Source organism: Buteo buteo, chromosome 17, assembly GCF_964188355.1.
Source record: "Buteo buteo chromosome 17, bButBut1.hap1.1, whole genome shotgun sequence".
Lineage (NCBI taxonomy): Eukaryota > Metazoa > Chordata > Aves > Accipitriformes > Accipitridae > Buteo > Buteo buteo.
The window spans coordinates 11,341,480-11,352,047 of NC_134187.1; the positions used below are offsets into that span (position 1 = coordinate 11,341,480).

The window sequence follows — 10,568 nt, forward strand, 5'->3', positions numbered from 1 at the left end:
CGTCAGTCTTTGGTATTGAAACAGACCTTGTGGCACTCAGTACTCACACAGGTGGCTCCTATTCCTGTCTGTGAATACTCAGACCATCACCTCTTCTTGCAGTAACAAAGGTTACACAGGGTTACAGTAAGGTGGTGGTAGTACAGCTGCAGTTATCCTGGAGCAGTGTATTTGTCCAAGTGGCCCACTTCAGATAGAAGATGTGAATGACCCCTTACCTGCTTCTAGAAATTCCTTATGTGTTGGAGTTTTTTTATTTTACTTTTGAGAGATTTATTCCAAAAAATCCTCAGTCTGGTTTGAATTTCTTTCATGATCTCTTTCATTCTCACGCAAGATGAATAAATTTTGAATACCTTTTCATTTACATATTAATATCTGATCAGGGGAAGCATTTCTGATGCAATACTACATAAGAAAGTAACACAAGACAAATGTTCAGCTTCTGCACGAAATGGGTCTAGTTTTCCACGTTCTTGCACCTCGGGTCGGTGACTAGCTAAGTACAAAGCAAGTGTAATTGTCCACCACTGTGGTAGGTGATGTATGAGAGAGAGCCCTTATTTTAATATGCTCTTATACTACCTGGTATATTAGAATGATCTTAAAGAAAACGTAATTTCAAGTTCTTACATTGCCAGACAGTAAAATAAGAGTGAAATCCCTGAGTTTTGAACTCATATGGCACAGGTGTAAATGATTACTCCAGAGCTATGTGAGCAGAGACAGCACATGCTGACATTTGGGCATTAGAGGCTTGACATTTGCACATACATCTTCTGTGGGTGCAGTCTAAAAGCAGCAGAAGATTTTCGACTTTCCATATCTGCAAGCCAGAACATGATGACACAAGGATGCTCAGGAGAGGCAATGTGAATTAGCTGTTAAAGTGGATTAGCTAAGCATAATTAAAAGGCTCAAGGAAACCATTCAAAAGAAAAGGATGTCAATTATATTTATCTTATTTTGCTTCCTAAAAGAACACAAGCTACCAAAGTTTCGGCTTGTGCGTGCACTTAAGACATTGGAAATGTGAAGTAAGATGTATTCATTTAAATCTTTTTTACTGTAAATGAAGCTAATGCATTTTACGTCACACTCGCCATGGAGTTTACCAGTTATCCAGTCATTACCATGTTTTGGCTGATGGACAGAGGGTGGCTTAGTGTGGTGCCCTGTGTATGGGAACCATGAAACTGCCTTCCACTAACAGTGACCTGGATTCTTAAGGATAATCTTAAATTTTGGTGAAAAAGAATGAGTGAAAGCAAAACACAAGAAAAAACAAAGCCCAACTGACTGAAAACTTCTGGAATAGACCAAGTGAAACCTGATTCCTACGTATGTGCTGTTTCATGACACGTCTAAGCAAAACACAGTGGAACAAAACCTCTTTGAAGCTCTTTATGTGTTCAGTGTTTGTTGAGGTGTGTTGCTTTGCACCTGCATTTCTGAAATAAGATGTATTTTGAAGGGGGGCAGGGTTGATTTTGGAAGGTGAGATGCCTCACTTTGTTGTGCAAGTCAAGTGCAATGGCAGCACACCACAGATGTCTGCCACATGTTGCACACATTTTAATATTCAGTAGCAAACGTTCTTATTATATGAGAGCAAGAAGAATAAGGTTCATTTCATGAAAGCAGGTGAAGTAAACCCCATTGAGATGTATGTCATATGGAATGCATAATGGATAATCGTCCAGATGCATCCAAAAAAGAAACGTGCTTTGCGTGCAGCTGAGATAGGGAAGCTTGTGGTAAATTCTGCCCTTTGTCTATGAGGCTTTGGCTCTGGACAGGGATTCTTGTCATGCATTTCTGCCAAATATGTTAGTATTTAACTTGTACGTTTTACCATATATGGGTATCTACTTAAGCACTTTTGTGTTTACCATGTGCATATTTTTTTCCTTCTCATTCTTGCAGAACTGCTTAGTTAAAAATTCAGTGGGCCTAATGATTGTTGAGTTTTCATTAACTCAAGAGAAAAAACACACTTTTACTTTGGAATAAGTAGAACACATGGAAGAAAGAAAAAAAAAATCGAACAAATGGAAATTCTCAACGAGAGAACATTGCAACCAAACTCTGCCCTCAAAAATGTACTCAGCTACCAGAACCTTTATGAGGGAAGTCGTATGGGTAACTGCACAAGCTGGATTTTCATCCAGTGGGAGGTACGGTTCCATTTTACAATGGCCATTTCAAATGGAAGCTGCAGTCCAAGACAAAAGACCTAAAGAAAATGTCGTCTGTTTGTCCAAGTCTTACTTTCCCTGGGATCTTATTCCAGTATAATTGTCATAATGGTACTTACAGCAGTTAGTAGACACGGGTCCCTCTTATAAGATGGGGTTTGAATTCTTAATAAGCCTGACTGAATTCAGATGACAGGGGTCGGGGAAGAAAACATAGGCTTTTACCAGAATGCTAATGTGTCAAATCAGGCTGCTTATTTAGGTGCTTAAATATGGATTTACTGTCTAATGTTTGTGTTTTACATTAGATTTGCATGAATAACATCTGAAACCTTACATTCTTGGCCTGAACAAATGAGTGATGTTTCTTTAAGGAAAAAAATAAACAAAGCCAAAAAAGCTAAAAACCCCAGAGCCTTCATTAGGTTTTGTGCTAACCAACATTCCTATGTTTTATATTCAAACCAACATATTAACATGAAACAATCATTCCAGATGGAAGAAAATATCACTTCTAGGGTCAGGAAAGGGGTACATAAAGTTCTGGCAAATTAGAAGGAAAAATCTACAGGGGCTAAAAAGCTCATTAATATATGCTTTAATCCCCTTGTGGATCGTTGTGGTTTGGACCTGCAGAAACTGAAATGAGAAAATGCTACCATAAGCTGACCAGTTTTAGTGCTGAAAGGCAATATCCAAAATGCTCCTTAGACTTCCAGGGAATGAAAGGCCTTGAATGTATATGTCTATACGTTCTATTGAACAGCTGACTGAGTAGACGCCTACCCTAAATTAACATGTCTCAGATTATGGTGTGAACTTCAATAGAAAACATGTACCTAGCCAAAAGCCAGCATAATTTAGAAAGTATAACACTTTATATGCATCATATTTTTAAAGCTGTTTTTAGTTGAGGAACAACAACAACAACAAACCCTCAACCATTGAACATTTTAGTTTTGCCTTGGGGATAGAATTTCAAGAAACTACAGTTCATGCCATGCTTTAGCTAATCTACCTAAATACAGCATCTGTAACTCCTTTATGTGGTATTTAGTATTTTGACATGAAAATTTTACTGATTTTCTGTCACAAACATTACCAGACTATGCTAGTACATGCTCTAAATTTGAGTTTTAAAAGTAGAATCAGATGCTTCTTCATTTTATGTATTTAGCCTGATAATATCAGCAAACAAGTCTCATCATCTCTTACTGTCCTTCCTTCCTGCTACGGGTTTGGCTGTTTGCAGCTTCAGGAGCCACATCAAGGGGCACCAACTCATAGAAGGAGAGCGAACATTTTTAACCATCTTCAGCTACAACTCCTGACTATTGGCACCTTTTGCTGGGACCCAGATATTATTATCTCCAGAGCGAGAAGTGAAACTCATTTTACATGAGCACTGATATGAACGTGACTGAAAAGCAAGAGTTGAAGTCTCAGCACAAAGCCACAAAGTCAAGCATGTGGCAGTGGTACTGTATGAATTTCACCAGCTGGCCGTCTACTAGCAAACTGAGTGTCCCTGGCCAGGACCTGCACGGATTTGAGGGTGCTATTTGAAAGGCAGCCCATCTATTTCATACCTTCCAAAGCAAAATGTGATTTACAACTGGCTCAGGATGAGCCTTTAAGATCCAAAAGTCTTACTGGAGGAAGTACTTACACATAAACGACTATTTCTACTTTCCTTCTCTTCCTTCTGTATCTCTCTTACCTACATACACAACATTTGCGTGTGTGTTACTCATACAGTATATGTAACTGTTGATTACTTCAAGACGTTGTTTCAACAGAAGCTCAGCAAAGAGTGAGGCAATTCTTTCAGCCAGGAACCTGAAACATTTCTGAAATGTTTCCTAAACATTAACAGGAACCAGGAGGTATTTTGATAGACTTATAAATTTAAACTCATTTATAACAAATACTGAATTTATTGGTTTATTATGCCAGCAGGAATTACATATTGTATTATAAAATCAAAGGCCAACATAGTTCAGATATCTTCAACTATAATTAAGACTTCCATGTATTTTACAAGATTCGAGAGAGAGGAATACTATAAAATCTATAGACCTTATTCATTAAAAAAGCTGCTTATGTAATCAATTCACATTTTTCAATGTGTTTTATGGGCATCCTGGAATATCTGCATTCAATACATATTGGACGATTTCAGCTATATTTATAACGTTTATGGCTGTGGATCTAAAAATATAGATGAGATATGGCTGCTAAAAGGTAGGTCTGTTTTTATACTTGTTATTATTTATTATGTATATCACAGTAGCACCCAAACTGTATGCACATGTTTAATGTCACTCATGTCAGCCCCCATGCTGGCAGCAAAATCTCTCCGAGATTTGCAGTTGAGCATACACAAGATCGGTGCTCTGGTCTGCGTACAACGGTGGGGGGAAGTCTGTGAAATAAACCAGGGGTTTCTCAGACTGAGTTTGTTTGAGGTCTGCCCTCGGAAGCAGCATAGCAGCAGCTCCTGGTGTCCTGGCTTCTGACCTCCATGTCCTCTTTATGTTCCTCATACAAGGACTCCAGTCCCATGTCCCTCACGTGGATGAGCTTTCTGTCAAGCATGTTTAAGCTTCTAGCCCACAAATATTCATTTAGTTCTCCTAACACCCTCTGGGGTACAGGCCAGTGCTGCCAGCCCTGTCCCATGCGCCCCACCTTATCCTGCCACACGCCTGCGCTAAATTTGCTCTGAGAAGAGCAGTTCTCACAGACTTCAGGATGGGGCATCAGTGCCAGCAGCTTCAGAGAGTCAGCTCTGGTTTTGTTTATATGCCAAGGCAGTGACAGTCACAGCTCCTTACTCTGCAGGGTTACACTTTCTCATAGGATTGGAGAGGCACTTATAACACTGACCTTGTAAGATATTACACACAGGAAGAACTGTATGCTAGCACTGGCAAAACAGTTTTAAAGGTCCACGTATCACGATTGACAAATTTCTTGTATGAATAGTTTAGTTATAGTTAGCATCATTACTGCTATTGAAGTGAATCGTCTCTGAGGTGCTGACTAAGATCCTAATTTTGCAAGATTTCTATGCCACTAGCATCCCAAACTTGTCTGATACTCCACTAATAGGGAATATACCCATATATTTGGTAAAAAGGCATCTGGAGTAGAAGAGGGGTAGGGAAGTATGCTCAGAAAGCCACATACCTCATGTCCAGGCAAGCCTAGAGATTTTCTAATCCATTACACCACTTAGTGGTTTTCTTGCTTTAAACTGAGCAGTGTCATCTCCACAGCTTAAAGGGATCTGCTCAGTTGAGAGGGTGGCCTCCAGTCATGCCTGGGAAGTGCCTGTAGATTTGCTGCCTGTATCTGCTATTAATTTGTTCTGGAGGAGTGTCTTAAAATAACTTGTAGGCATTCCCACAGGAACTTGAAGTTGAAATACATGAAGGATTGGGCAGGATCAGATTCATAGTGATGCATTGTTCACATTTGTGATCAGTTTTTTGATGCTGAATACTGTACTGTACAGTTTTACTACAGAATTTTTCTCTAACAATCAGCCTTACTGCTAAACATCTAAAGCAGGAAGATGCAAAGAGCAAACTACTGCATAGCTCACTACAATAGGGCAAGATTTATTTATCCAGAGAGATTTCAAGTGGACATTTAGATACTGCCACTGTGGCAGATGAATTAGCAAGGGAAAGTGCTGCTGATTCTACTTTCCAATAGATCTAGTACATTACCAGAACACCATGGGCTGGAAAAAATTATAATCTACAAATGGAAAATTGAAATATACTGAAATCTAACCAGGGAGTCGGAGGAACATGTCTCCTGGAATGGCTCCTGTGTTGGCAGAAGTGACTGGGCAGTGATCCCAGAGTGTATTAATCTCCAGTCATGAAGCTAGCACAGGAAGGTCATTTAGTTATTAGGAAAATAAAACAGGTTTTATAAACTGAAGTTTGGTGGTCATGAAAGGATTATACGCCTACCAGTTTTGCTCAGGACTGTCCACTGGTTATGGTTAGGGCAGCAGGACTGCCTACTACAGGGCTAGAGATTGACCCCAGCCTGGGACAACATGGCTTGCAACCACACAGTTTGACTTTCTCTCTTCTCCCAAACAAGGTAGTCCCCAAATGCTGCCAAGATTTATGTCTGAAAGTGGCATCTGGCAGGTGTTACAGCTGTGACAGAGAGGGTGTTAGCAGTTAAAGAGTACATGCAATTGTTCACTGCTTTAGCTAGCTCCTTTTCTCCATTTTATTTGCTAATACGAACATTGCCCAGGTATCTTACAACAGCTTTCTGCATAAGGTATCCTCCAGGAGCATCCTAGGACATGATCACTAGAGAGGAAAGTCTGAATCTCAGCAGGCAAAAGAAGGCATAGGATACAAGATTGAGATACTTCTCACCAAATTTTAGCAATTTATATGTTAGATGGCTAAGTTTAAATTACTTACCTTAGGTTCTATTTATGGATTGAAACAAGAACTTTCACAGCAAGCCATCTCAACTCTAGCTAGACATTTGGTTAGGTCAAATGAATAGCACTTTAGAGGTGCTTGTTTCCCTCCACTGACTAGGAGGAGAGAGCCTGCAAAGACACAGGCTCAACTCATCCAACTTTCAGATCATGGAATAATTCAGATCAGAGGGAATCTCAGAAGGTCTCTAGTCCAGCCTCCTCACAGCAGGGTAAGCTATGAGGTCAGACCAGGCTGCTCAGGGCTGTATCCAGTCAGGTCTGGAAAATCTCTCAGAATGGAGGCTGCCCAACTTCTCTGGGCAACCTGTTCCAAAACCTAGCTGTCCTAATAGTGAAAAGGTTTCCCCCTATACAAATTCAGAACCTCTTCTGTTTCATTTTATGTAATTTGTCAATATGGCATCCTGTGCCATGTGTCACCATGGAAAACCTGCCTCCATCTTTCTGGTAATCTCCTTGTAGGCACTGTCAGGCTGCTGTTAGGTCCTTCTGAAGCTGTCTCTTCTCTAGGCTGAACTGGGTCAGCTCCCTCAACTTCTTAGAGGGCAAGTCCTCCAATCATTTTGGTTGCTTTTTGCTGAACTTACTTGTTTATTGATATCTTTCTTGAAGTGGAGAGTCCAAAACTGGACACAATACCTAGATGTGGTCTAATAAGTGCTGAGTAAAACGGAAAGTCCCTTTAACTGAGCTTTTGGCTCTGCTCCTGTTCATGCAGCCCAGGGTGCTGCCAGGGTGCACTGCTGGATCATGACCAGCTTGTGCCCACCAGGACACCAGGGCCTTTTCAGCAGAGCTGCTTTCCAGCCAGGCAGTGTCCAGCCTGTACCTCTGTAAGAGGTTAATGTGCAAACTAAAGGATTAATCCACCAGAAGTCCTTCCAGGAGCTATCTGAACCCCTGTGGTAAACCTCACTCTTCTAATTCCAGCTATAGTTTAAAGGAGTCACCTTCACCAAACTTCTGATAGAAATGTGTAGGTGGCAACAGTCAGAGAAGGTTCAGGATGAGAAGACGAGATAAAGGAATATCCTGATGAATTACAGTAAAACATGAGATTTAAGACATGCCCTTGTGTATAACGCTTCCCAACTTAAGCAGTTTCCAGGTTGAATGTGTGGTTCTTCAGGATTTCTCTGCTCCACTTGTTATTTCTTACTGGAGACTGGGTATCATATAAGAAACAGCAATATCTAACTGAAGACTATGAATTCCTCATGGTAATAACTTCTACTACTTGGTCCCTCCTGACTTACAGCAGGTTCATTGCAGCAGCAAGGGGGCATAGTAGCAATTTGCACATGAAACTAAAGCTTGCATATGACCTCACCAACATTCACTGTTGCCTAGAGGAGTCTGAAATCATGTCTGAAATGCTCTTCAGTGCTTCTGTACTCTCCTGTCTACAACTCTGTACTACCAGCACAATTAGGAAGAGCTAACATGTGACATGCAACATGTCTTTGGCTGGAAGACAGGAATGAGGAGACCTGGAAATAGCTGAAGGCATTTCTGGACCAGTGGCTGAGGAAGGACAGGAAGATTCCTCCCTTCCAACACACTAAAAAGCACATTTTAGAGGCGTGCAAATCAAGGAAACCTTCAGAATTGCTAGGAGGTACCAGTGGGTGCTCCAGAACTGCTCTGGGAGCTCCAGAGCCAGCATCCACAGTTGTCTGTACTGCTTACTGCAGCAGAGAGCAATGTCTCACTCACCCACCCGTGCACTGGTTCTCCGGGAAAGGCTCCCTCTGCAGCAGACTGACTGACCTCCCAGCATATAGCACTCGGGCCCGTGGCTCCTCCAGACTTCACGTACAATCCCTTGGCCTTGCGGTGTAATTTTGATTGTGTGCGTGTTTGTTTTTCCCTAGTTCAGACCGAAACAATTTCAGGGCCGTGCTGCAGCCCACCAGCAAGGTGCTTTGCAGTGCTGAAATAAAAGTATGTGCCCGAGGTACGAGTGGGGGCTGATGGTGGTGGTTGAGGACAATGCTGGACAATGCCAGAGAGCAGAAGGCCCTCAGTCTCATGCAGTGTTGCTCTCGGTGCCAGCTGGAAAAAGGTTTTTGGCACAAGCTAATTTGTCAGCTGTCCCTGGGCATCTGACAGCAGCCCTGCTGCACCGAAGTTCACTCGTTGGCCGCCTTCATCTAGCAGGGTAGACACAAGCTAACATCATGCCTCTATAGGAAATGAACCAGTGGCAAAAAGGGGACCGGAACACAGTCACGTTACTCTTAAATTGTTGGAAAGTTTTCGGTGGTGCTTTTGGCTCAGGTGAGTACCGTACCTGCTCTGAAGGTTGCCCTCAGATTGCCAGGCTGGACCCCAAAAGCCAGGGTAGGGCCATTGTTGAGGCAAGGAATGCTGCCTCTCCCCTTGCCTTAAACTCACACATCAGAGAAAGAGTTGAAAAAAGAGATGAGAAAGGAAAAAAATATTGTTTTCACTAGATCTGTGTTTTCATTTGCTTCATATTTTAGGAGCCATCAGACAAAAGGGCAAGAGAGGAAGCTACAAATCCTTTTCAAAAGGCAGAGAAAAGAAATGAACAGCAACAACAACAAAAAAAAGAAAGCCAAAAGGTAATTTTGAAATAAATCCTTAACTTCTAAGCTGTAGAGCCAGGCCTTGGATATTGTTAATGAACCATTAGCCCTGCCTTAATCACAACATCTCTTTCTTTTGTTCTCACACCCCACTGCTTTTTCGCAGCCGGAGACACTCGGATTTTCAGAAGTGACAGCGCTCCTCGTGAGCATAGTTCATGCTGGTTATAATGGACACATCTGTGCTTACAATGTTTGTCCGTCATATCCACTGTTTGCTTTTAGCAGCACGATGAAGAGTGTGGCAGCCTGTGTGTGTGTGCGTGTGTGGGAGCAGCAGCGAGAATGCAGAGACTACTTAAAACCCCGCTAAGCCGCTCTGTTTCTCAATACTGTATTTATTGCAACTCACTTTGTAGTCAGATGAATGGAGTATTTTTTTTGAAGGAATTTTACTCCCAATTGTTTTTACTACAACATAAATTTGCTGACTCTTTATTAGACAGTAAGAACTCGGGCAACCCTTTGTGAGACTTGATATTCTATTGAAATGTGTACAGCTTTGCTCTGGAAGTAGGCTTGTCAGCTGAATAACAAAAGCTTACGAACGTAAGCTCCCCTTACAGTCACAGCATCGGTTTTCTCTGCACAAGCCTTACTCCACCACTGCTCCTCAAATCAGTTCCCCATGGCCATGTCAGTGCTGGTGAATGAGATGGAGCGAGGGCACGGGCCAGGGCGCTTGCATGCAATTGCTGTCAAATCGTTAGCATGGTCCCTGGCACAGTTTTGGCCCCAGCACAATGCCTGGCAAGGTCTGGGGAACTGCCCGAGCGAGCTGGGTGCAGCCATCCTGACGTGGCGAGGGTGCGAGCCATGGCACGGCCTTTGGCCCATAGCCAGAGACCCGGCCCTGGCCTGTGCTATTTACTTGACGAGATGCAATCACACTATCTGCCTTTCCTTTTTTTTTTTTTTTTTTTCCCCCTCCTCTGTCCTAGCAACAGCTTAGATTACCATTGTTTTAGGCTCTGGTTCTGCAATGAAGGTTGCACGAGTGATTCTCTCTGTAGCTTTGGGTTATTTCTCATCGGTGTGAGATTGCGTTTTTACCCTACGGCAATTCCACTGACTCTTTGCTTGCGCTGAGGAAGGCGAGGAAAAGCCCTGCAGTACTCTTCATAAGTCAGACTGCTTGCTGTCCTTGAAACTATAGAAAAAAATAACCACACACTCCAACTTAGGGAAGGGCTAAGAAAACCAGCTTTTTTGCTCTCTGTGATAATTTTTTTTGCTTCTGTATTTCTGAAATAATTTTGCTGGTTTTGT

The 10,568-nt window shown here is 42.1% G+C and overlaps 1 long non-coding RNA gene across 1 annotated transcript in view; it reads left to right on the top strand.

The window, feature by feature from the left end:
• The window catches only part of LOC142041123 (uncharacterized), a 31,408-nt gene extending 22,153 nt beyond the window's left edge, over positions 1–9,255 (top strand). The window contains exon 3 of the long non-coding RNA XR_012653361.1: positions 9,174–9,255. This is a non-coding gene — a long non-coding RNA (uncharacterized LOC142041123). The remainder of the gene's footprint in view (positions 1–9,173) is intronic.
• Positions 9,256–10,568: the final 1,313 nt, after the last annotated feature.